Genomic DNA, 25,785 nt, shown 5'->3' with positions numbered 1-25,785 from the left:
ACTCTTCGCATGAGGTGGCCAAAGTATTGGAGTTTCAGCTTCAGCATCAGTCCTTCCAATGAACACCCAGGACTGATCTCCTTTAGGATGGACTGGTTGGATCTCCTTGCAGTCCAAGGGACTCTCAAGAGTCTTCTCCAACACCATAGTTCAAAAGCATCAATTTTTCGGCACTTAGCTTTCTTTATACTCCAACTCTCACATCCATACATGACCACTGGAAAAACCATATCCTTGACTAGATGGACCTTTGTTGGCAAAGTAATGTCTCTGCTTTTTGATATACTATCTAGGTTGGTCATAACTTTCCTTCCAAGGAGTAAGCGTCTTTTAATTTCATGGCTGCAGTCACCATCTGCAGTGATTTTGGAGCCCCCCCAAAATAAAGTCTGACACTGTTTCCCCATCTATTTCCCATGAAGTGATGGGACCAGAATCCATGATCTTAGTTTTCTGAATGCTGAGCTTTAAGCCAACTTTTTCACTCTCCTCTTTTACTTTCATCAAGAGGCTTTTTAGTTCCTCTTCACTTTCTGCTATAAGGGTGTCATCTGAATATCTGAGGTTATTGATATTACTCCCAGCAATCTTGATTCCAGCTTGTGCTTCTTCCAGCCCAGCGTTTATCATGATGTACTCTGCATATAAGTTACATATATGGAGATCAGTGGAGAAATAACTCCAGAAAGAATGAAGGGATGGAGCCAAGGCAAAAACAATACCCAGTTGTGGATGTGACTGGTGATAGAAGCAAGGTCTGATACTGTAAAGAGCAATATTGCATAGGAACCTGGAATGTTAGGTCCCTGAATCAAGGCAAATTGGAAGTGGTTAAACAGGAGATGGCAAGAGTGAATGTCAACATTCTAGGAATCAGCGAACTAAAATGGACTGGAATGGGTGAATTTAATTCAGATGACCATTATTATCTACTACTGTGGGCAGGAATCCCTTAAGAAATGGAGTAGCCATCATGGTCAACAAGAGTCCGAAATGCAGTACTTGGATGCAATCTCAAAAATGACAGAATGACCTCTGTTCGTTTCCAAGGCAAACCATTCAATATCACGGTAATCCAAGTCTATGCCCTGACCAGTAATGCTGAAGAAGTTGAAGTCGAACAGTTCTATGAATACCTACAAGACCTTTTAGAACTAACACCCAAAAAAGATGTCCTTTTCATTATAGGGGACTGGAATGCAAAAGTAGGAAGTCAAGAAACACCTGGAGTAACAGGCAAATTTGGCCTTGGAGTATGGAATGAAGCAGGGCAAAGGCTAATAGAGTTTTGCCAAGAGAATGCACTGGTCATAGCAAACACCCTCTTCCAACAACACAAGAGAAGATTCTACACAAGGACATCACCATATGGTCAACACCAAAATCAGACTGATTATATTCTTTGCAGCCAAAGATGGAGAAGCTCTATACAGTCAGCAAAAACAAGACCAGGAGCTGACTGTGGCTCAGATCATGAACTCCTTATTGCCAAATTAAGACTTAAACTGAAGAAAGTAGGGAAAACCACTAGACCATTCAGGTATGACCTAAATCAAATCCCTTATGACTAGACAGTGGAAGTGAGAAATAGATTTAAGGGACTAGATCTGATAGACAGAGAGCCTGATGAACTATGGATGGAGGTTAGTGACATTGTACAAGAGACAGGGAGCAAGACCATCCCCATGGAAAAGAAATGCAAGAAGCCAAAGTGGCTTTCTGAGGAGGCCTTACAAATAGCTGTGAAAAGAAGAGAAGTGAAAGGCAAAGGAGCAAAGGAAAGATATTCCCATTTGAATGCAGAGTTCCAAAGAATAGCAAGAAGAGATAAGAAAGCCTTCCTCAGCGATCAATGCAAAGAAATAGAGGAAAACAACAGAATGGGAAAGACTAGAGATCTCTTCAAGAAAATTAGAGATACCAAGGGAACATTTCATGCAAAGATGGGTTTGATAAAGGACAGAAATGGTATGGACCTAACAGAAGCAGAAGATATTAAGAAGAGGTGGCAAGAATACACAGAAGGACTATACAAAAAAGATCTTCATGACCCAGATAATTACGATGGTGTGATCACTCACCTAGAGCCAGACTTCCTGGAATGTGAAGTCAGGTGGGCCTTAGAAAGCATCATTACGAACAAAGCTAGTGGAGGTGATGGAATTCCAGTTGAGCTATTTCAAATCCTGAAAGATGATGCTGTGAAAGTGCTGCACTCAATATGCCAGCAAATTTGGAAAACTCAGCAGTAGCCACAGGACTGGAAAAGGTCAATTTTCGTTCCAATCCCAAACCCAATCCAATCTCAAACCCAGGTGTATACCCAAAATGAAATTGTTGGATCATATAATAATTGATATTTTTAATTTTATGAGGACTTGCCATACTGTTTTTCATAGTGGCTGTACCATGTTATATTCCCACCAGTAGTGCACAAGAGTTCCAATTTCTCCACATCCTTATCACCAGTTGTTAATTTATGTTTTTTTTTTCTTTTTGATAATAGCCATCTTAGTGGGTATGATGTGGTATCTTGTGTGTTTTTCCTCTGTGAAAATCACACTGTATTATCTGTTATTTCTTATAAGCATTATCTTTATCATTGTGGTTTTGATTTGCATTGCCCAAGTGATTAGCAATGTTGAGTGCCTTTTCATGGGCATATTGGCATATGAAATATTGGTGCATGGGATATTGAATATCTTTTTTGAAGAAATGTCTGTTCAACTCATTCCCCACTCTTGAATTGGGTTGTTTTGTTGTTGTTGAACTGTAGGAGTTCTTTATATGTCCTTAATATTAACCTCTTATCAGGTAGTTTTAGATCTTATGTTAGGTCTCTGATTCATTTTGAATTTATTCTATACATGGTATAAGGTAAGGGTCCAACTTTTGCATGTGGCTATTCAGTTTTCCCGACACTCTGTTGAAAAGACCACCCTTCCCCATTGAGTTAAGTAGTCTTGATATCCTTATTGAAAATCATTTGACCATACATTTGAGGATTTCTGGCTCACTGTTCTATTCCATTGGGTATATGTCTGTTTTTATGCCAGTATCACACTATTTTGCTTACTATAACTTTGTGGTTGGTTTTGAAATCAGTAAGTATGGGACCTCCAACTTTGTTCTTTTTCAAGGTTATTTTGGCTATTTGGTGTCCCTTGAGACTCCATATGAATTTTAGGACACATTTTTCTATACCTGCAAAAACCCCACCAGGATTTTGATAGTATTCTGGCCTGAATTGTGTCACCTAGAAGTTCACATATTAAAATTCTGACTCCACATCCCCGGACCTCTGAACGTGACTGTATTTAGAGATTGGAGCTTAAAGAAGTAATTAATTTAAAATGAGGTTATTAGGGTGGGCCCAAATCCAATATGACTGTTATTCTTATAAGAAGAGGAAAGTGGGACACAGACATGTATAGAAGGAGGACAGTGTGAAGCCAAGGAGAAGATGGCCATCTACAAACCAAGGATAAAGACCTCAGAAGAAACCAACCCTGCCTATACCTTGATTTTTAAAAGTGTGAGAAAAGAAATTTCTGTTAACCAAGCCCTCCTCCCCCAGTGTGTAGCCCCAGCAAACTAATACAGATGGGGATTGTACTAAATCTATAGATTGCTTTGGGGGAGTGAAATTTTTAGATAGGCCGAATGTCATAACTTTGGGCTGAATGTGAAAATACTCAGCCAGTAGCCAGATTTTTATAAGTTCAACTCAGTAGAGGCATTGCTCCTGTACTGGGACTTACCTAAGAAGGTATTCTGTTTATTGGGGCTGAGTTTTTATCTTTGGAGAGGCAGTTTTCTTAAGGTGCTAGTCTAGTCATAATTAGAATGTATTTACCTGCCCTATTTTCACAGTCAGGAATATTGTGCTCACACTATTATTGTTTTTTTCATTTTCCTTTAAAATATTCCTCTCATTAAATTTCTAGGGCTGCACAAATCAGTTTTAGGCTAAAAATAGTATAGTTGCTATTGCCACTGCTGTTTCATGTGGAAAACATAGCCAACTGCTTTACAGAAAAGGAAAAAATAATTTTCTAGTGTGTTCTTAAGATAGTGTGAAAGCCATGCTGACAAGGAGCCCCTCAACTGCCAGTGGACTAAGATTTCCTGCACCAGTTTCATGAGTTTTATTATTTTCCTACTGGCAGAGCAAGAAGCAGGATTCTTCAGGTTCCTTCTACCCAACACATTGCTTGCAAAGGGCAGAAAATGAAGCATTAGACTCAAGGTTGGCAAACTGTATCTTGTGGGCAAAATCAGCACACCACCTGTTTTGTAAAAAAAAAGGAAAAAGATTGGAACATAGCCACTCTCATTCTTAGCACTGTCTGTGGCTGCAGAGTGGAATAGTGGTAGCAGAGATACATGGCCTTCAGAGCCTACAATATATACTATCTGGTTCTTTACAGAATAAGTTTGTTGACCCCTGAACTAGGCTATTAACACGTGATGACCAAGTAATTTATTCAAACCTCTCATTTTAAAGATGAGAAAAATGAAGATGCTAATATTACTGAGTTTTAAGGGGTCCATGTTGGCAGTTTAGGACAGACTGAAGAAGAGACTTGCTGGCAGATTAACCTCGCCTGAGTGGGACAGGGTCAGCAGACAGGAATCACTAGAAGTAGAATCTAGACTTTCTGAAGTATTCAAAGGGAGGCAGAGTCATGATTCTGACAGCTCTTGAAGAGGAGCAGATAACAAGGGTGTCACCAGGGGTCGAACCAAAGAGTAGGAGGATCGGCAATAGGTACCTCAGTTCTGCTTGTGAGGACATGGAGAACTAGGTAGAATTTCCAACAGAGGTACATGGATCCTGGGGGCTGGGCCACATGAGGTAGTAACTCAGAATACAAATCAATGGTGTGTGGGGGAATAAATCAGAGCTGATGAAGTAGCAACAAGCATTAGGTTTAATGTGGGTGAGCTGTGCTGTGTGCACACGTCACACTTCAGTCACTTCAGTTCAGTTCAGTTCAGTCACTCAGTTGTGTCCGACTCCTTGTGACCCCATGAATTACAGCACGCCAGGCCTCCCTGTCTATCACCAACTCCGGGAGTTTACTCTAACTCATGTCCATCGAGTTGGTGATGCCATCCAGCCATCTCATCCTCTGTCGTCCCCTCTCCTTCTGCCCCCAAGTCAGTCACTTCAGTCGTGTCCAACTCTGTGTGACTCCATAGACTGTAGCCTGCCAGGCTCCTCTTGCCTTGGAGACACCCAAGGAAATGTGGGCGAGATGAGTCCATAAATAGGAAAACAAATGCTTGAAATCTGTATCAGTCAGGGTCCCAGCAAGAATCAGAGGGAATCCCTTAAATGAAGATAATCCAAGGGGAGTAGCTGGGCTAGGCTGTGTGATGGATATGGCAGAAGTGATGGTGTGTTGCTTCTGAGACTACGTGGTAAAGAACTGCAGCTTCTGTCCTGGGATCTTTCTGCCTGAGACCATCCTCAGGAAACTCTTACTGGGTATATGAATGCAAGAGAAAAAACCACTATGACAGCAGTCACCTGGTCCCCTGTATTCTTCTACCCCTGGCTCAGGAGAGTTGCGGTCAGAGCTGAGACCTTTTATTTATAGTTTAGTCTCCCCCTTCCCCACCTGCTCCCCATCCTTAGATACCTATTTATGAAAACAGAGCCAACTACTTGCTGGTTCCTTTTGATCAAGACAGTAATGATAGAAGTGCTGGGGATGAGTGCCTGGGGGTGGTCCTTTTCACATTTTAAAAAAACTTTTTATTTTGTATTGGGATATAGCTAACAGTGTTGCCTTTTGACATTTTGAATGATTTCTTTTGAAGAGGAGTTCTAAGCACTATTGCCTCAACTATTTCATCCTACTTAGGGGGAAAGTTAAAGTAGAATATTATTCTGGCTGGATTAAGCTGGTCAGCATGAAGCTATCCTTTGAATAACAATGCACTTTGGGCCACAAATACATTCTGTTTCTGAACCAGAAAAATTAGAATGGACTTGGTGTATTGGGTTGGCCAGTATGTGTTTCCAAGGGGATAGAAACTATCTCCAGAAAGCCATTTTGTCTTTCTCATTCAACTTTCATTTTTTGATAATCATATACACAAAATCTTAAAAATTTGTGTCTTTTGACTTCACCATCTATGAGTACCAAGTGGCACAGAACTTGGGAGTCTTTTTCCAAAGTCAACATTTTAGTCACAGAAATTTATTTTTGGCTGCAAATTTATTCATTCACTCTTTAAACATTTGCTGAACATATACCACCTGCTTACTTTCATGAGGCATCGGGGCATAGAAAAGAATAAACCTCTGCCCTTGAATGGCTCAAACCAACCTAAGTGGGGGCAAGTTAGACATAAAAAAATGACTTGATGTGTTAAGAGTGACAATAAGAGTATTTGGAAAGGGCTATAGGGATAGTTTTATAATAGTTTTTGATGTTCCCAGAAGCATTTTAATTCTTATGATAAGCACTAGTTTAGCCCTTAGAGTCATGGCTTAACATTTTTACTGAACCAAAAAAGATTGCTATAAATATGAAATTTCTACAAGAAGAAAAAATTATAACTCTTTTGTCCCATTATGGTGGCATTTGAAAATAACCAAGATTATAGTTAGAACACAATGCAAATACAAATGCTGTGTCTCGTAATTGTTAGATAATATTCAGAGGTGTGAGTGACAACTTATAAACATATTGCATCACCATAGAATTATTATATTATTTCAGCAATATCTAACTTGATAGAATTACTTTCATATGATTTTCTAAGAACTGAGATATCACTATAGCATCCATAATTTGGAAAAACTTTATGTTCAAACAATGTTTTTATTACTGGCTTTTATTAATTTTGAATTTTTGTGCATGTGTGTGCTCAGTTGTATCCAGCTCTTTGCAATGCCATGGACTATAGCCTGCCAGGTGCCTCTGTCCAAGGAATTTTCCAGGCAAGAATACTGCAGTGGGTTGCCATTTCCTTCTCTGGGGGCTCTTCCCAACCCAGGGCTTGAATCCACATCTCTTGCATCTCCTGCATAGGCAAGCAGATTCTTTACCACTGAGCCACTGGGGAAGCAAATATGCATATGAGAATTCTAATTTTTTTTAATTTATTTTTTGGCTGTGCAGCATCTTAGTTTTCTGACCAGGGATCGAACCCGCGACCCCTGCATTGAAAACTTGGATTCTTAACCAGTGGATATTCTGAAAAGCTAGTTCTCTTAAAAATTTAATAGCTAGCTCTCCAAAAAAAAAAAGAAAAAAACATTGTACAAAGCCAGGCAACAATACTGGGTTATTTTGCTGACATAGAGACTTGTTTGTTGATGAAGAGAGGTGCAAAGTTTAGGAATCGTCCACTAGGTAGGGAGATGAATGCTAAGTCTAAAATCTGAATTTAAGGAGCACTGAAAATACCTGCAGCCTCTGATATTCTGACCATTATTTCTTTCAAAACCATCTGCAGATGTGTGCATATTAATTGGCTCCGGGCATTCTGTTACCTAGGAGGAGTAACACATTAGATAGCTAAAATTAGAAGGAAGGTTAAAAAAAAAAAAAGTGAAAATACAGTGCCTGGTGAGCTACTGTCCATGGGGCTTTATAGCCAGAGACCCTGACTGCCAAGCAGGAGGGGTCCTTAATCCTCGTAAGGTGTGAATGGCAAAAAGTGCTGGGGGGTGTGCCTTATTGTACACCCATACTGTCTCCCATTTAGACCTGAACCTGAGTGTGGAGGGTGAGGGTTAGGGTTATTCATGATTCACATAGCCACACAGCTGTACATCACACTTTTTGTTTCATGGATTTGAATGCATCGGTGCTCAGGGAGATGTGTGAAGGGGAGAAGGAAGTAAGTCACAAGGAAAATTGCAAGGCATTTGGCTTTCATCTATTCTAGTTGTTTAAGCATGCGGGGGTGGGAGGGGACCTCCTCAGCTTTATTAAAAAAAAATCCTAATAATGAAAATGTTAACAATCAAATTCATAGAAGCTACAAAGAGTTGCTATGCAGTGGGCACTGTGTTAGTGTCTTAGGTACATCATCTTACTCAGTGTCCCCAGGGGCTTCCCCCACTCTCCACAAGCAGTAAACATCTCCTCCTGGATTGTACTTCATCCTCCTATAGCCGTACCAGGAGGGATTCCACCTGATTTGCAATTGATAACATCTCCTTGACCTTGTTGGAGCTTTGAGGTGGCGATGACAATGACCCTGGGCATCAAGGGGGAGAGGCGTCCCTTTGCTCCTCACCCAAGGCCGGGCTCAGACAAAGGAGACAGTGCTCCTTCGTCAGGCAGCCCTGGACACTCACTGTTGTTGGCGGGAGGGCCTCCGTACTCTCTTACTGACAGAGCCTAGGGAGTTGAGACCTGCACCCACCCCCACCCCACCTCTCTGTTCCAGGTGCTTGGATTCAGAGCCCTCGCTCCCCTGGGGCTTACACAATGCCAAGGCAGGGCCCGATTTCCTGCCTCAGGTCCCTGCCACTGCCAACACCTTGAAATTCTGGTGAACTATTCACTGTTCTGAAGGGAGAGTGGTAACAAGCAGATCTGGCTTGGATGCTTTCCACGAAGCTTGGTGCCAGGGGGAAGGCCTGAGAAAAAGGAGCTTGGAAGAAGGAGCTCCTAATTCTTTGAGAGCTTCACCCTAAGGACCGTGCTGCTTTTCAGAAGAACCTGATGTCCCCTATCTGGTGGTTAGAGACTCAGACTCACTGTCAAGGCTTTTCAGAAGAACCTGATCTCCCCTTCATTGTGCTTAGAGACTCAGACTCACTGTTCTTCAGGCAAAGAGATGCTGCAGTTCTGCCCCCTTCAAGGGAGCTATGGAGAGAAGGAACCAGTCACTAATATTCAGGGCCCTTTCACTTTTTAAAACCTTCCTCTTTCTCAGCCTTATTTCCCTTTTTCTGTGTCTTTTCTCCTAAACTTGGCTTTTGTTGGTGCTATTTAGACATGCTGTTTTCTCTCCTCCGGGTGTGCCCTAGGGTGTTATCTAATTTTCCTTCTGTTCTAGTGTCACTTGGCATTATTATTGGGAAGATAAATGGGACAGGGGTCAGAGTTCAGCAGGAAGGCATCTGCGAGCCCAGCACTGCATAGTAGAAGTGCTCAGAGGTGCTCTTTAATGAAAGCTTGGAAAAGATTTGCACAGAGAAGGCAGTCTTCTATCCCTGCAGCACTGGAGTGACCAAAAGGTAGTCTTTTTCTGGAGGGACCAAAACTGAACAAAAAGGAGGTCATAATATCTTTACAGGGAGTTCCCTGCTTGGGATGGCTTTTCTTCTCTTAGGAGAGAAAATGGGGGAAAAGACAAGGTGATCAAACACGGAGGAGGTTGAAAATGGAAGCTCTGGACAGGGTCGCTGACCACTGTCCTGTTTTGCTCATAGAACTATCTCACCAGAAAGAGTTTCCACTCTATTCGCAAAGCCTCTCAGCCAGTATTTGCCCTGGCCTCAGGTTACTGCGCCGTCGCCTGCGGGCTCAGGTTCTCTTACTGGACTTTGTTTGCTGTGACAGTTCTTCCACTTTACCAAGCAGCCAGAATTCCCACTTGCGAAAAACTGCTTTGGCGCTTTGGCATTCGAGGCGAGGGGACAATGGCTCTATTGTTCTTTTGGCCTTCTTCAGTAGAGCAAATGTCTCCTCCATCTAACCCTGTCACCACGGGAGGCTGAGCATGGAGCCCTCCAAGACTCACCTTCCTTCCACGTCCGCTTTGTTCTGGGAAGAGGGTTTGGTGTACCCCAACCCCCGCCCTCCCCTCCAGCGAACCAGTCCTGGGACCCGAGTGGACAGCTGCCTTTTTCCTGCCCTTCACAGGTTGAAAGTTGGGCAAGGGGGAGAAAAAGATGCATGGGTCAGGAATCCCGTTTTAGTTCAGGTTCGACCAGCTGCGCGTGGTTCCCCCGACTACACGCACCCGGAGCTCCGCCACGCAGAGGCTGCTGATCGGTCCACGGGAACCCCGGGCAAGCGCTAAAAATACACGGAGAGGAGAGCCAGGCGTCGCGAGGACTCGGAGCTGAAGCTGTCTCCTAGGGCGGGTCGGGATCCCGCCGCCGGCTTCCTGCACGGCGTGCTCCAGGGAGTCGCCACGCAGGGCGCATCTTTGCGGTTGGGTTTCCCAGTCGCCTCCTGGGAACCCCGCCGAGCCCCCGGCGGCTCCGGAGACGCAGGCGAGCTCGCCTCCGCCGGCCGCCAGCTCGCTCTTCGCGCTCTGGCTGCGCCCGGGAGTGAGTGCTCAGGGTCCCCCTCTGAGCATGCGCAGCCCGGCGCGCCCCCTCCCTGGCCAGCCTTTTGCTTCTGCCTTTCATTAAACAAACAGGAGATCCTGAAACCTGGACCCGGTGCAAGCCGCAGCTCAAGGAGGAGGCGGAGGAGTAGGCAGAGCGTGGGATGGGCGCCGCCGAGGGGGATCGGTGATCCCGCGCTCCCCCACCAACCCCCTCCCGCGCGCGCGCGCACGTACTCTCTCTCACACACACACTCGCACAAACACACACTCGTACACGCCCGCGCCGCGCGCTCGCTGGTTGGATCTCCCACGCAGGCGGAATGCAGCAGAGCCCGGGGAGCAGCGTGTCTCCAGCTGCCTGAATGCGCCTCGCTCGCGGGAGCCGGAGCCGGACGGCCCAGTAGGGCGCAAGGGAGGAGACTCTGCCGGGAGAGGTGAGTGGGGCGCCCGCAGCCGCGGGTCCGCTTCTGGACGTCCATGGGGGCAGATCAGGTTCCTGCCGGACACAGCGGCGCAGGTGGCCCAAGCCCGGCTTGCGGGCATCAAGGTGCAGATGAAGGCAGCTCTGGGGCGGTGCAGGGGGAGAGGGCGATCCCAGAAAGGGTCGCCTCCTACGAGGTGTCAGATTGACCCAGTGGAAAGCGACACCGTCACTGCTCATAAACTTTCGTCCCCTGTCATTTGGGGAACGTGGAGACAAAGGGGGCGTGGAGGCTCCCTCCGTCCCGTTGCATCCTCCTGGCTGCATTCTGGGCTGCACCGGACCCGGCACGCGGGCGGGGGCGCCCTGCAGGTAGCTGGTGCCAAGTCCTCCCTCCGGGCGGGGTTGGGATTTCTCACCCCTGCTGTACGCGTTTGCCTTTGATTTTCCCTCAGGCGTGGGCACCTGTCATCCTTTCCTTCTCCCCCTTCCCGCACCTTCGGCGCCTCGTATTTGGGCGCGGGGCGGGGGGGCGGTGCGGGAGAGGGAGGCGGTGTCACCTGGAGAATTGAAGGGGCAGCATTTGGCTTTCTCGTTCAGCACCAATGTGCCACCGGCACCGGGGTGAGGCTTGGGTCAGCGCGGGGATGAATGATGAGTTACTAAAAGGCTTGTGGTAATCACCTCCTGGAAGCGCTGGGCGCGAGGATCTCTCCTCCCCGGGGAGAGTGTCTTCACGCACACCCAGGCGGCGGCCCTGGGAGCCGGGCTGGGCTGCTGTGGTGGGGTCTGCAGGCGGGGGAAGCTGGGGCTTTATTTTTGCCCGGGGGTTTTATGAGCCACACATGTGGAGTATGTGGAGGATTCTGGGTTATTTTTCTTTGTGGGGATACCATATTCCCTTTTAACCTCTTTCTTGGGAGAGATTCTCTGCAGTCCTTATATCGAGCTGGTGGACAGGAGCCCTTCTGAATAATCCCTTCAGTCCTGGGAACAGGTCCCAGCGAAGGGTTCCCTAAAATGCCATTTCCATTGGGGCGGGGTCTCAGAGGGCAGAGCGCCTGCTGGTACCGGGGAAGAGCCTCAAATCTAATGGTCCTTGGAAACAGGCGAGACTGGTCAGCGTACAAGGGGTCCAGGACTGGGACAAAGGGGTTTGCAAGAGGGACAGATGATGGCTATTTAGGAGAGGAGTGACTAGAGGCCAGTTGAGGCAGGAAGAGGTCTTGTGGGAAGCAAAGTACCCCTGCAGTCTTCACTGAATTCCTATACCCCTTCTCTTCTGTGATTGATGGCTTTTATTCATCTGGTGGGACTCTGGAGATTTCCAGAATGTCACATCTGGAGCATAGAAAACGTGACTGTTCCTTAGCTAACCCTGAGCACAGCCACAGATTAGTTCTGTAAGTCTAGAAAATGCCATGTGTGGTTCTCTGTTTTGACATTTTGTTCATACCTGGAAGATGGGATGGAGAGACCGGTGTATTGCAGTGGGGCGGAATCTCTACTTAAGAGAGCTTGGATTTGTAGAAGACTGTGTGTTGCGGGGGGAGCCTGGAAGCCAAGCTGATGCTGATAGAAGAAAACACCAGAAGCTCAAATCTAGTTCCTGTGACTGTGGGTTGCCAGAGAGTTCTCTTCACTTTAAGATGAGTTGTAGAGGCTGTCTCTCTGCTGCTTTGGGGAACTTTTAAAATTTTAAGCATTTTGTAACTTCTTTGAAGTGGGAGAAAGCCTGATATACATAAGGTTAATTAAGGAAGTTCACTTATGAGAGCACCTTGGCACAAAAGTCTATATTGCCAAAGGTGAACTTTTTGAGAAAGGGGGGGGAAAGAGGAATTGGAAATGGATGTGTATTATTAAAACAGCTTCACTTTTATAATTTTTTAAAAAGCATTCAGTAAGATAGAATTCTGAAGTTTTTTTTTTCTTTTTTCAAACAACTAGTGAAGACCTTTCCAGAAATATTTTCAAGTTGAAATTGACATAGTAGGGGTTTAAATATAATTGTCAGCTTATGTCCCTTTTTATTTCATGGTGAATAGTCACATCATTTACATTGTAAATCTTGGCAAGAAAAGATTAAGATTATTATTATTTTTTGCTTTATCCTAGAGCTCTATTTTCTCCCTTTATGATATATTTCCTGTTAGTACATCTGCAAGTTTAACTCATTTTGATTATATTCAGATTCTATTTTCTAGTATTTACTGACCACCTATCGCTTATTTAGCATTGGAGTTTATATAAAAATGTATAACATCGTTCTGGCCCTTAAAGCATTTATAATCTAGTTGCCAATACAAGATTAACACACATGAAGTAATTGGAAAGTAAGGTAGGTTTTTACTGTCCTGTGAGCTCTCAACATGCATGCCATATACTCCATCCTTCCTCCTGGCTTTTCTCAACATTCAGAAAACACAGATCAGCACTTATGTGCAGGAGCCTGGAGGAAGAGAAACACATGGAAGTAAAAAATAATTCCAGCTTTCAAGGATGGGGAAACAGGTATTTAGCTAACTATGATGCAATCTGATTGACTGTTATAGTTATAGGGTAAATTAAGTAGTAATAGTATAGACATGCAAGTGACTTTTTTTCTTCCTCTATGGAATTTAACCAGATGGTTTTGGAGATATTTTTGAAAAATGGATAGTCTTTACGAGGTAGGGAAGGATGAAAAGGACATCCTGGCAGAGGAAATGTTTGAGTGTGCCTGATGAGTTAGTGAAACTCTGAGCCATCCTGTGTGGCTTGAGCATAGGGTGCTGGAGTGTGGATACAGAGATGAACAGCAGCTAAGTTACTGTAATTAGCAACTGATGCTGTGGAATAAAGGCTTCCCAGGCTGTGATGGTGGTTAAGAACCTGTCTGTCAAAGCAGAAGATGCAGGAGATATGGGTTCAATTCCCTGGGTCAGACAAACCTTGTTTATGTAGCACAGTGGCTAAGAGCACAGACTCTGGAGCTAGACAGCTTCTATTTGAATTTTGGCTCTGTTGTTGTTCAGTCAATAAGTTGTGTCTGACTTTTTGTGACCCCATTGGCTGTAGGTTTCCCTATCCTTCATTATCTCCTGGAGCTTGCTCAAACTCATGTCCATTGAGTTGGTGATGCTCTCCAACCATTTTGTTCTCTGTCATTCCCTTCTCCTCCTGCCTTCAGTCTTTTCCAGCATCAGGGTCTTTTCCAATGAGTTGGCTTTGCATCAAGTAGCCAAATTACTGGAGCTTCAGCTTTAGCATCAGTCCTTCCAATGAATATTCAGGATTGACTTCCTTTTGGATTGACTGGTTGGATCTCCTTGCAGTCCAAGGGACTCCCAAGAGCTTTCTCCAGCAGCACAATTCAAAAGCATCAATTCTTCGGTGCTCAGCCTTCTTTATGGTCCAACTCTCACATCTGTCTGTGACTACTGGAAAAGCCATAGCTTTGACTAGACAGACCTTTGTTGGCAAAGTGATGTCTTTGCTTTGGGCACACAGTTTATATCTATATGCCTGAAATTACTCTTGCACTTCAGATGGAGATAACCATCTTAACCGATCGCATAGAATTGTGGGGATTATATGAGTTAGTATTTGTACGTGCTCAATAAATGGTAGGTTTTATGTGTGACAACAGTCAGGTTAAAAGCAAAGTTTTGACTTTATACTCAGAACTTCAGACTGTGTGCCATAGCATTTGTTTAAAAAATTATTTTGGTTGGTTTATAATTAGCTGGCTGTAATCCTATTTACCTCTCAGTGTAGAAATTAAATCAGCCAACATGAGTGTGGCGGGAGCAGACTAGCTCCTAGGTAGAGTAGGTGTCAGCATGTATGCCTGTAACATTTGCCTAGGTGCCTCCTCCTCATGCCTATCTGGGGAAGGTAAAAGTTTGCTTGCCTTTAGGCTGGTCCTCATATTCTTCAGGCTCATAGGCAGCACACAACAGATGCTTAGCTGTTTAGGAAATTGTTTTCAGGGAAGTGACTACATGTATTAATTACAGCACTGCTTTGGTACTGGGGGATGTAAACTAAACATGTCAGATGTGAGGTTTGCATCATTCTTTGGGAATTAAAAGCCTTTTTTCTTCACAGAAAAGTCTGTACTGTGTTCTAAAATAGAATCTCCAGTGGATATGGAAGCCCTGTCTTCTAGCTAGTTGGCAACAGGGCAGTGACTAGAACTTAGGTCTGACCGCTGCCTGGAGCTCTTTATGTTGTGGTTGTTGTACTTGTATTCTGTTTAGTTGTATCAGGCTCTTTGCAACCCCATAGACTGTAGCCCGCCAGACTCCTCTGTCCTTGGAGTTTTCCAGGCAAGGATACTGGAGTGAGTTGCCATTTTCTATTCCAAGAGATCTTCCCAACTCAGGAATGGAACCTGCGCCTCTTGCCAAATATTGTTTTTGCTCCATAATCAAAGACTGATTTTTGTTTTCCTGTTTCATCTGTCCTATTTCTGTTTCACTCAGATTAAACATAACAGCTACCCAACTGAGATTTTTCTTTTTCACCGTCAGGTCTTTTGCTGTGCTGTTCTCTCTTGCTGGAATTTTCTCCCTTACTTTCCCTGCCTAACTCCTTTGGAAGTTAGGGAAGGTTGTCTTGACCTTTTAGCGCTAGAATCGGCTTCCTGTCCTACGTATTTCTCTGATCCTTACCTTTGTATTTTCAGCACTTCACATAGGGCTTGTCACATAGCAATTGATTGGATTGATTTTAATTCATTTTGGATTGAATGAGTGACAGTGAATGAATCTTGGCTTGAGTCATTTCTGATGCCCCAATAATGCAGCTTCATGTTAGAGAAAATGATAGAATTTTCAAGTTCCGCAGTTCACTGGAAATCTTCTAATCAGACTCTTAAGTGAAACAAAATGACATAGAGAACCGGAGAGTTTCAGTGACTCGCCAGAGCTCAGTAGTGTGAGAACCAGGACTAGAACACCCAGCTCCTGATTTCAGATGCAGCGTCTGCCCAGGTCCTAGATCAGGGTGAGCTGAGGGAGGCAGTCATGTAATTGCAGGGTTTGTTCCTGTCTTTATTTCAAAATTTGCAGTCTTGTTCATTATATATTTTTTGCATTAATTTAATTTTTAAAAATATTGCACTAAATATTGTTTGTTTTCATTACTGAGTTTTTGGACATCCCTTTAAAATTTGTGCCTCATGTGAGGATCTTTCTGACCTCACCCTAATTCCAACTCTGTTCTTTCCACTTCTGGGCCTTCATTATTGGTGTAAGAATGCAGTTTCACTGTGGAAAGCACAAAAATATCAAAGGAAACATCATTTAACATGGTGGAATGAGCTTTAAGAAACATTTCATGACCTGGCTGATCTGCTTATTAGTAAATGTTACATTTACAGCATAAAAGCAAGGCCGAAAGGAAAAAATAAAAGTTGAAAGATTCTCTATCTATTGAATGTCTATTTATCTGTCTCAGAACCAAGGGACAATGTAGAGATTGTCTTCATTTATAAGTTTATGCATGTGGTTGTTTATATATGTCTATATTTCTGAAGTTTCTGAAGACACAAGATGGAAGAAGAAAATTATTCTTCTCATCAACTTGGTGAGTCTTGGCTTATGGCACTGTTGGTCTGTTTTGAAGATTTAAGGTTAGAAGGCTAAAAAATTGGCCATTTCTGTCCCCAAAATAGGAAAGGAAGGAAAAGAAACATTAATGGAAAGGAGAAAAAGAGAGAAATTTTGAGAGAGATATCTGCTAAGTACCACCTATACTACTTTCAAGTGTAGAAGGGACTTTACATATATTATTTCAGTAATTTTGACAGCAGGCTAAAATAGGTGTTCATGTCTCCATGTGACAGCTAAGCAAACCAAGACTCAGAAAAGTGAGTTAGCATGTCCAAGTTCTTAAGCTAGAGCCGGATTCAAAACCCAGATGTGAGTTCATAGATGACACTCATCCCACTTCATCCTGCTTCTCCAGGGCTTGGGGTGACAGGTCCCCTTATCACCTCCTGTCTTCACCGCAGCCTGAGGTTCAGGGCTTTGGCAGTTCATATGGGTTTGCTGGATGGGAAATCAGCAGTCCGCTCCTATCCCTGCTATTATTTCCTCCGTCTATGGTACATTTATCTTTCCCCATTCATCAATAACAACAGAAAGCAGAGATGCATACACATAGGAAATAAATACCCATCTTTGTGTGAATATCATAAATTTTTACATGACATGAAAGCACACATTTTATTTTACCTCCATTATGTCAGAGAGGGCTTTTTCTTTGGGTATTACAGCATCAAGTGTTCCAGAAATGCTCCCAGACACAGACTGATGAAAAAAGGTGATCATAATTACTGAGCACATCTGTCACGATGAGGGGTAGTGTATTGCACAGCTGACAGTCAAGGGTTTCTGGGTGCTTTTCTACTCGATGTTTCTGATGAGTAGCATGGAGCAGTGACCCTCACCCCCAACATTTTAAATTCAATGAAATCCTCAATCAAGTGGAATCTGATATAATTAACAAGAAATAAAATCTGGTTGAGAGTAATGCTGTTCCATGCGGAGCTCTAGGAGCAGAGCATGCTTTATCATTATTCCCGTCTCCCCGTCTGCGCTAGCTATCACTTCCAGGCAAACTCACACACTCAAATGCTCTAATAATCAGCCCACAGCCTTCTCTCCCGAGGGTCACAGAAACTGAAAACAAAAACAAAAACAAAAACAAAAACGTAAGACCTTTTCATTCACACTTGTATTAACTGGAAAAGAACACTATCTCTTTGGTTTTTTTCCCTCAGTGTAAATGTAAGGCAGTATCTCTGTGTTTGAGAGAATCTTCTGGGTTTAGTGTTTTATGTGGGCTGACTCCTAGCATGTGACACAATTCATGGCCGGGTTGTTTTGGAACAATTAGAGTATTTTAGAAATCAAAAAACTAAACCAATTATATATGTACTGCAATATTATACAAAATGTAAATGTAATGAAATGCATGGTGTAGAAAGTAAAGATCAGTCATATTTCTGCCCCAACCTCTTCCCCAGAAAACCACTGCCAGTTGTTTACTGTATGTTCCTCCATTTTTGGTCCAAGAGTATATGTTACTCTTTTTTTTAAAAAAAAGAAAGGTGGAGTTATACTTTACATATTCTTTTATATTTACTTTTAGTTACAATTTCAAATGAAAGCACTTACTTTAGGTTAATAGTAGTAGTAAGTAGTAAATGTTGCTCAGTCGTGTCCGACTCTTTGCGACCCCATGGACTGTAGCGTACCAGGTTCCTCCATCCATGGGATTTTCCAGGCAAGAATACTGGAGGGGGTTGCCATTTCCTTCTCCAGATCTTCCCAACCCAGGCATTGAACCCAGGTCTCCCGCATTGTACGCAGACACTTTACCGTCTGAGCCACTGGGGAAGTTCATATTTGGTAAATATTTCTGTTGTATGACTAGGATAAATGCTGCTTTTCATCCTAAAATAGAGCTCAGCTGATCTCTCCTATGGTCCTTTGGTCACCTGTGTGTGCTAAGTCGCTTCAGTTGTGTCTGACTCTTTACAACCCTGTGGACTGTAGCCCACCAGGCTTCTCTGTCTACGGGATTCTTCAGGCAAGAAAACTGGATTGATGCCCTCCTATCTAGGGCATGCCCTCCTCCAGGGGATCTTCCCTGACCCAGGGATCAAACCCATGTCTCTTATGTGTCCTGCGTTGGCAGGTGGATTCTTTACCACTAGTACCACCTGGGAAACCTGTCCTCATGTAATTTTTAGATACAGTCAAGGAGCAAATATTGTCTGAGGTCCTTCTGGGAGCCACCGAATTATACTATGTGCTTTTCTGGAGCTCACCGTCTATCTAGCAAGAGATAAGATAATGAGGGGACTTCATTTGAACTTAATGAATGGCAGCAGCTATAAACTCTCCTTGATTCACAGAATTGCTGGAAGGGATAGTCTACTTCAATTGTTTTCAGTTTTTCCGGTTGAGAATGCTGAGGTCCATTGAGGTTAAGGGACTCGTCCAAGGTTCCACAGCTGATGACTGGAGAGGCTGGGATGACAGGCTGGTTTGTAACCTATTAAGCCAGTGCTTAATACCTGACATCAGTTGTTGTTCAGTCGCTTAGTCATGTCCGACTCTTTGCGACCCAGTGGACTGCAGCACACCAGGCTTCTCTGTCCTTCACCATCTCCTGGAGCTTGCTCAAACTCATGTCCATCGAGTCAGTGATGCCATCCAACGATTTCATCCTCTGTCATCCCGTTATCCTCCTGCCTTCAATCTTTCCCAGCATCAGAGTCTTTTCTAATGAGTTGGCTCTTTGCATCAGGTGGCCAAAGTCACATCAGACCTGACCGCAAAACAACCCTCACATCTGGAAAAGGGAATGCTGGAACTTACTTCACAAACACTAGCTTGACCAGTGAATCTCTAGTAAATTGAAACTCATGCTTTATGTAAATATTGTCACCCTCAAGCTGCTGCGGATACTGCTTCCCCATCCTCACTTCCTGCCTGCCTGTCTAACCCCTGCCTAAGCTCCATCTTCTCCTCTTCAACAGCCTGATCGTCTCCCATTTTAGTAACACTTTGAAGTTAGGTAGCAGTCTGACCATATTGAGATGATGCCCACATTACCTAAAGAGAGTGTTCTTCTATATACATCTTAGCAGAGGTTTAACTTTTAGTTTTGCTTCTTGCCATCTTGAACTTTAAGGAATGAGTTCCAAAATAAGTGCATTTTACCTGCCAACTTTAATCAAGGTATGAATTCTTCCTTTTATTACCTGATGATTTTTCTCCCTGATGGGGGCATGAATTCTCTAGTTAGCCTTCCCTGCTGTGGAGGCAGGGTCACGTGGTGGGTTAGTCCATAGCTTGGACTATGAGGTCAGAGGGACCTGGGTGTTAGTCCCAGCTCTGCCACTCACCAAAGTTGTGATGTCAGGCCAATCCCTTTGTCTCTCTAAATCTCAGCTGTCTCGTCTGTGAGATGGAAATAATAAAAGTACGCCCTCAAAGAGATTTTGTAAGGAATAAATAAATTGCTTGCTTGAACACAGAGTTTAGAACATAATATTGACTAAGGAAATTGCAGCTACTATTTTTCATTATTTATGATATACAAGACATGTAACTGACATAGCCTTCAGAACCACTTAGATATAAAGCTTTATTGGGTTATCACATAACATTTTAATCTTTTTTTTTTAAAGTAAGACTTAAACCAAGCATCTGAAAATATGACTCATTATGCAATTAACTCCCTAATGTTGTCAAGTCTTTGTCAGAATATTACCTTCCGTGGAATTCTGAAGAATAGCAAGAGGTGGGAAAGTTGAGGGATTCGGTTCATACACTGAAGCCCTGCTTTAAAAAAAAGTGTCAGCCCTCTTTGCATTATTCTACTTTCATGGAAATGCTTGAGGACTGATGAAAATGTATGCCTTTCCCAAACATGAAGACTACATTATTTATCAGTCTTGGTTAACTGTGTGTTTTAAGTCTCACTTTCCTTACCTGTATCTAGATGTCGACATGGTTGAATGCTGCATAGACTCATAGAACCTGAGGTGTGGATGGCAAGAATCCAGTCGCTCACTCAGTGCTTGGGTCTCCCATTTCACACCATATGATGAGAAGCTGTCCAGCCTTTGCTTTTCAGCACCAGGGCTCCATTCCTTCCCCATGTTGATGACCATAATGGAGGTACTCAGGATAGAAGCTGATCAGATCTGAGCTGTGGTTGGCCAGGATCCTGAGAGCTGAGGCAGAGAATGTAACCTTAATGTGCATCAAACCCCCAAACATACTTTCATCGCAGGATCTTTGCACTTGCTGTTAGCTCAGTCTGGAATGCCTGCTTTGCAGGCTTTCTCTCTACTTCATCCACCTGCTCATATGTCATCAAATAAGCCTTTCCTGGTCGATTTGTCTAGAATACCCAGCCCATTCATCTCTAACTCTTTACTCTGCTTTATATCTCTTCGTTAGTATTGATCACCACCTTGCTTTTTGTATGTGTTTACTTGTTTATCTGTTTGTGGTCTGTCTCATACTAGAATGTAAGTGCCACAAGATGAGGCATTCTCTACATTTTGTCTATTTTTATATCCCCAGGAGTGCCTGTGACACTCTATAAATTTAATTGAAATTTATTGAATAAATAAATTAAAATATAAAGAATAATTAGCATCTTGAGAGTGGATCTAAGAAACCAGTAGAAATCACCCAGTCCAAAAGGCAGGAGAGTGATAATAACATCTAAAAATGTGAGATGGTCCCAGAAACCCACACCTGGGCAGATCTGGGAATGTTGGTGGGAAGTGAGGCCCAAGTCTGGGGCTGGTCACAGAGGATTGCTCTGAATAAGTGAAGGCATCACAGTTTCTACTACTGACTTTCAGACATGGGCACATGCCATTGAGCTTACTCCAGCAGGAAAGAGATCATTTCACTGCAGACAACTTGAAATATTAAACAGATTGAGCCAAATTCTGCCTCCCTTTAGCTGCATGGGGCCAGATGGCCAGGCTAAGGGGTAGAGCTCATGTGGAAGAAGATGAAATTAAATGATGCCCAAGAAATCCAGCTTGATTTTACATAGAAGGTCATTTGTGTAATGCTCCAACAAAATGAGCAAGCTGGACCACACATCGTATACTTATCAGGAAAATAAATTTGGAAAACTGCAAACATTTAGCATGTGAACCTTCTCACCTCTATATGTGACCCGTTATTGAACAAATGTTACTTTTGTGTAGGAAGTCTTGTTATCTTGGCATCTTTAAATGTGAAGTTACTTCTCACTTCAGAGGTGGATTTGGTTCTGGGTGCAATGCTGACAAGTGTTCTACGTCGTTTGTTTCATTTGTGTGATCTGGGGTACAGCAGCCAGAGGCAGCTTCGTGAAGGACAGGATTGCCCCAAATTTGTCCTGGGGTTCCCCTGGAGAAGCTGTAAATGGTGTGACAGCCTTGCCTGAACACTCCAACCCAGGTCTTGATCTCAGTGGATTTCCTTAGAGAACTATAGTTGGATTTTTTTTTTTTTTTATAACTCTTTTGCTTTGAGCAGAAGTTTTCACTCACTTAAATATCAACTATATAGAAGAAGCTCACCAAAACTAATCGAAAGGAAATGTAGCATCCTTGGAAAGTTTAACTCTGTGAAAGAGAAGGGGCTGCAGTCACTTTTACAGGATGTTCTTGTGTGTGAGTCATCAGCGCAAGTCAGTCTTGAGGCCAGTGATAAAAACCTAAAGTCTATACCTTTATACATGGAGAAAATAGAATTTATAGGAAAAAAATTGAAAGAAGAGAAATCTAAACATTTAGAACTGGGTGAACTGATTGCCTAGTGTTATAAGAAGGATGAAGTCACTGGAGAATAAATCAGAATTTGTCACATCACTGGTACCTTTTCTAATAGGGCATCTGGGAGAGAAAATTTCCCAGTTTTTCACCAAGAGGGGATCTTTCCCCTCTCTTCCTCTCAGATCTTGCCTTTGCGATAAATCTCTGTTCCTCTGCCTTTTCCTTGAATTCAAGACTCTTTGTTGTTGGTGGATCCAAGGGGACAATTCATGAGACCAGGGCTTATGTTTCCTATTGTTCCCTACAAAGCATTTTGGGCCACCTTTCTGTCTAGGCATTTTTTTCTGGCCCATCACATCCTTTAATAACAACAACAAAAAATATCTACTCACCAAGTTTTTCTGAGTGCCAAAGAATTGATGCTTTCGAACTGTGGTGCTGGAGAAGATTCTTGAGAGTCCCTTGGACAGCAAGGAGATGAAACCAGTCAATCCTAAAGGAAATCAACTCTGAATATTCATTGGAAGGACTGATGAAGTTCCAATACTTTGGCCACCTGGTTTGAAAAGTTGACTCATTGGAAAAGACCCTGATGCTTGGAAAGATTGAGGGCAGGATAGAAGGGAATGACAGAGGATGAGATGGTTGGATGGCATCACTGACTCAATGGACATGAGTTTGAGCAAACTCCAGGCGATAGTGAAGGACAGGGAAACCTGGTGTGCTGTAGTTCATGAGGTCAGAAAGAGTCAGACATGACTTAGCGACTGAACAACAAAAATTTTCCTCATTTTTGTTTCCCTGGTGTTAGATCCACTCTGTGTGTGTGTTTGTGCTAAGTCACTTCAGTTGTGTCTGACTCTGTGACCCTATGGACTGTAGCCCGCCAGGCTCCTCTATCCATGGAATTCTCCTAAAAATAATGGTAAGTTACCTTTAAGGTAGATTCAACTTTCAAGTAAACTTGTTTCTAAACATCCAGAACCACAGGAAAAAATGAGAACTTTTCTTTTCCTTCAAAAGAATTCTGTCTTGGAACTTCCCTTGTGGTCCAGTGGCCTTTAAGACTCTGCACTCCTTGGTGCAGAGAACCTGGGTTTGATCTCTGGTCAGGGAATTAGGTCCCACATGCCACAACTAAGACCCAGGGAGCCAAAATGAATTAATGAATGAATGATTTCTTGATTTGAGTTTAGGAAATGGTTGTAACTTCAGTGATTAAACTTTTGACCAAAAAGAGTTTTGTAAAATTATAATTTCCCAGGTAATATTTTATAAATCAGAATGATTTAAATATTGTTAAAATGTGAGTTAAAAAGAATAATCATTCCGTTATTTTAGATGAGACATGAACTTCACCTTAACAGTTCTTCCGTATGGACTTCACCCGGGGTTCTTTCTCATCTGACAGTTTCCCAGGCTGTGAGTCGTCTTCTCCAGAGCTACCTTTCCATTACAATTGTCTTGTCTACCATCTTTCCCATTAGAGACAGCCCTTGCTGCAGTCTTCACTGCATGACTCCCACTCCCTTCCCCATTCAGCTTTGTAGCCCACCCCACCCCCAGCGCCTGAGAGGCAATGTAAAGATCATTTGGAAATGGTGGAATGTGGCAGAAAGTATGAGATTTCAATCAAAAGTTCTGAGTTTTTAGCCTTGACTACATGACTTTACTTGCTATATAACTTGAGTTTTCTTAATCTCTCTAGATTTAATTGCTTTAAATAAGGACAAACATAACTCATAAAGAATTGTTTTGGGATAATTTATGAGAAGGTAAACTCAAAAATTTTGTAAAAAGTGTTCATTTATTAATACATTATTTCTAATTCAGCTCCATCAGCCATGATTTTATTGGTAATGAAGGGAAATGAAGTAACTCTTCCCAGCATGCAGGGCTCAATTTTTCCTATTCATTTGGCAATTGAAAATCAAAGCAGGTAGTATGAATCAGATGGAAATACATGTGCTGGCTGAGGATATAAATTATCCTAAGATCAGATGTGTTTCTCTTTGGTATGACTCAGAAGTGTTTTATTGTAAACAGAGTACACATTTAGCATTCATACAGGGAATCACTTCACCTAGCTTAGCCCCAAATTGCTTCCCTGAAACTATTAAGCTTTATGTTTACTGTGTTCCCATTTTAAAATGCAGTGTGTCTGAGATTATCCAGAAGAGTTGAAAAGGTTCTCATCCTTGATTTTAAAAAAGTAGGTGGCAAGAGGGAGGGGCTACTTTCAGAAAAGAAAAATGGAGAGGATAAGGGAAGAGTGGGTCTGAGCTGATCCAGAAGGAATTGGCTATTTCACATGAACCTAAGATGTGAAGCAGAAGCTTTGCTAGATAAGGCTGTGTGATTTGAAAGAATCAGGTTCAATAACAAAGTAAGGGTTATGTGGCCTTTACCACTACAGAGCTGGAGAAACCAAAATCGTTTTGATGAAAATCACCAGGAAAATTCAATTGGGTGAATAGGTAAGACCTGGACAGGCTGATTGAGGTTTTGATGACTGGCAACAGCTGAAACTTAACACATTCCTTTTCTTTCGTAAGTAGACATGTTTGAGTACACAGTACATATTTGATGAAGGGGTGAATAAAATAGAAGAGTAAGTGAATAAGTGAACCAAAAGAGTTGTGAGTGAATGGGACTACCCTGAGCTGAGAGCTGGAAGCTGTTGTCTAATGGAGCAATTTAGTTGGACGTTGTTGGGAAGAGAAAGGATGAGCCAAAAAATGTGCTGGGTTAGAGATTCTAAATGATGCTCTTGGGAAGCATATTTTAGCAAGATAGGGTCAGATAAAAGACTTGCCCCAAAGCTGTGTATGTGGTAAGTGATTATGCCACTTGATTCTTAAAAAGTATGGTATCCTTGTACCGCCCCCAGAGACATAGTTTAGTAATGAGTGGAGCATGGAATCTGGGGTCCAGTAGATGGTTTTCAGTTCTACTTTTCTGTCTTTGACATGGACAAGATATTTAACCTCCCTGACCTTCAATTTCCTCATCTAAAAATGGGCTAATAATACCTATTTCATATGATTACCATAAGGAGTATCTGAGCTGTCTGTAAATCTTCTGGCATATTGTTCATTCTCAATAAATGTCAATTGCCTTCTCTTATCCTTATTCTTGGACAAAATAGCAGCAGCTCCCATCAGATTCTGACAAGTTAAAAATGAATGAAGAATCACAGCTCTTGCAACACTGGTTTACTCCTACAATATCTAACATATACATTCTTAAGCATGTTGGTGTTTATACATGCATAGCGTTGACAGCCTGCTACACACAGACTTCACCTAATCAGTTGCTCCATATGGACCTCACCCAGGAAAGTTTCTCCTCTGACCTCTTCCTGGTCCTCTGCCCCTTTTCTCTGCTGCTTTTCACACATTTCCTTCTACTTCCTTGCCTGTGTTATACAACCTCTGCTGCTGATTCTTGACATATGACTCTGAGCCCTCCCCCAGACAACTCTGAAGTGCCTACCCCCACCCAGGGCAGCAAAAGAACCAAGTTCCATTTTTTGTCTTTTCTCTTATCCACCCATATTCGTCAGCTCTCTTATTTTTGTGTGCTCAGTTGCTCAGGCGTGTCCTACTCTTTGCAAACCCATGGACTGTAGCCAACCAGGCTCCTCTGTCCATGGAATTTTTTTCAGGCAAGAATGGGTTGCAATTTCCTCCTCCAGGGGAGCTTCTCAACCCAGGGATCAAACCTGTGTCTCCTGTATTGATCTCCTGCATTGGTAGGCAAATTCTTTACCACTGTGCCACCTGGGAAGCCCTCTCTTATTCTTACCAAAGCC

General features: G+C 43.0%; 1 protein-coding gene across 2 annotated transcripts in view; it reads left to right on the top strand.

Annotated features, from left to right (window-relative positions):
* PLPPR1 (phospholipid phosphatase related 1) overlaps positions 1–25,785 on the top strand; it is a 552,374-nt gene that overhangs the window by 258,188 nt on the left and 268,401 nt on the right. Inside the window, exon 1 of one of the 2 annotated variants that reach the window (XM_043927331.1) lies at positions 10,352–10,691. The exons of the other annotated variant lie outside the window; for it this stretch is intronic. The gene's annotated coding sequence lies outside the window, so the exon portion shown is untranslated. Of the gene's footprint in view, positions 1–10,351; positions 10,692–25,785 lie in introns of those variants that run through there. 2 annotated transcript variants of the gene reach the window in all.

This window comes from Cervus elaphus, chromosome 16, assembly GCF_910594005.1.
Source record: "Cervus elaphus chromosome 16, mCerEla1.1, whole genome shotgun sequence".
In the NCBI taxonomy this organism is placed as follows: Eukaryota; Metazoa; Chordata; class Mammalia; order Artiodactyla; family Cervidae; genus Cervus; species Cervus elaphus.
Note: the sequence above shows the minus strand (reverse complement) of the source record. Positions and strands in the feature narration are given on the sequence as shown.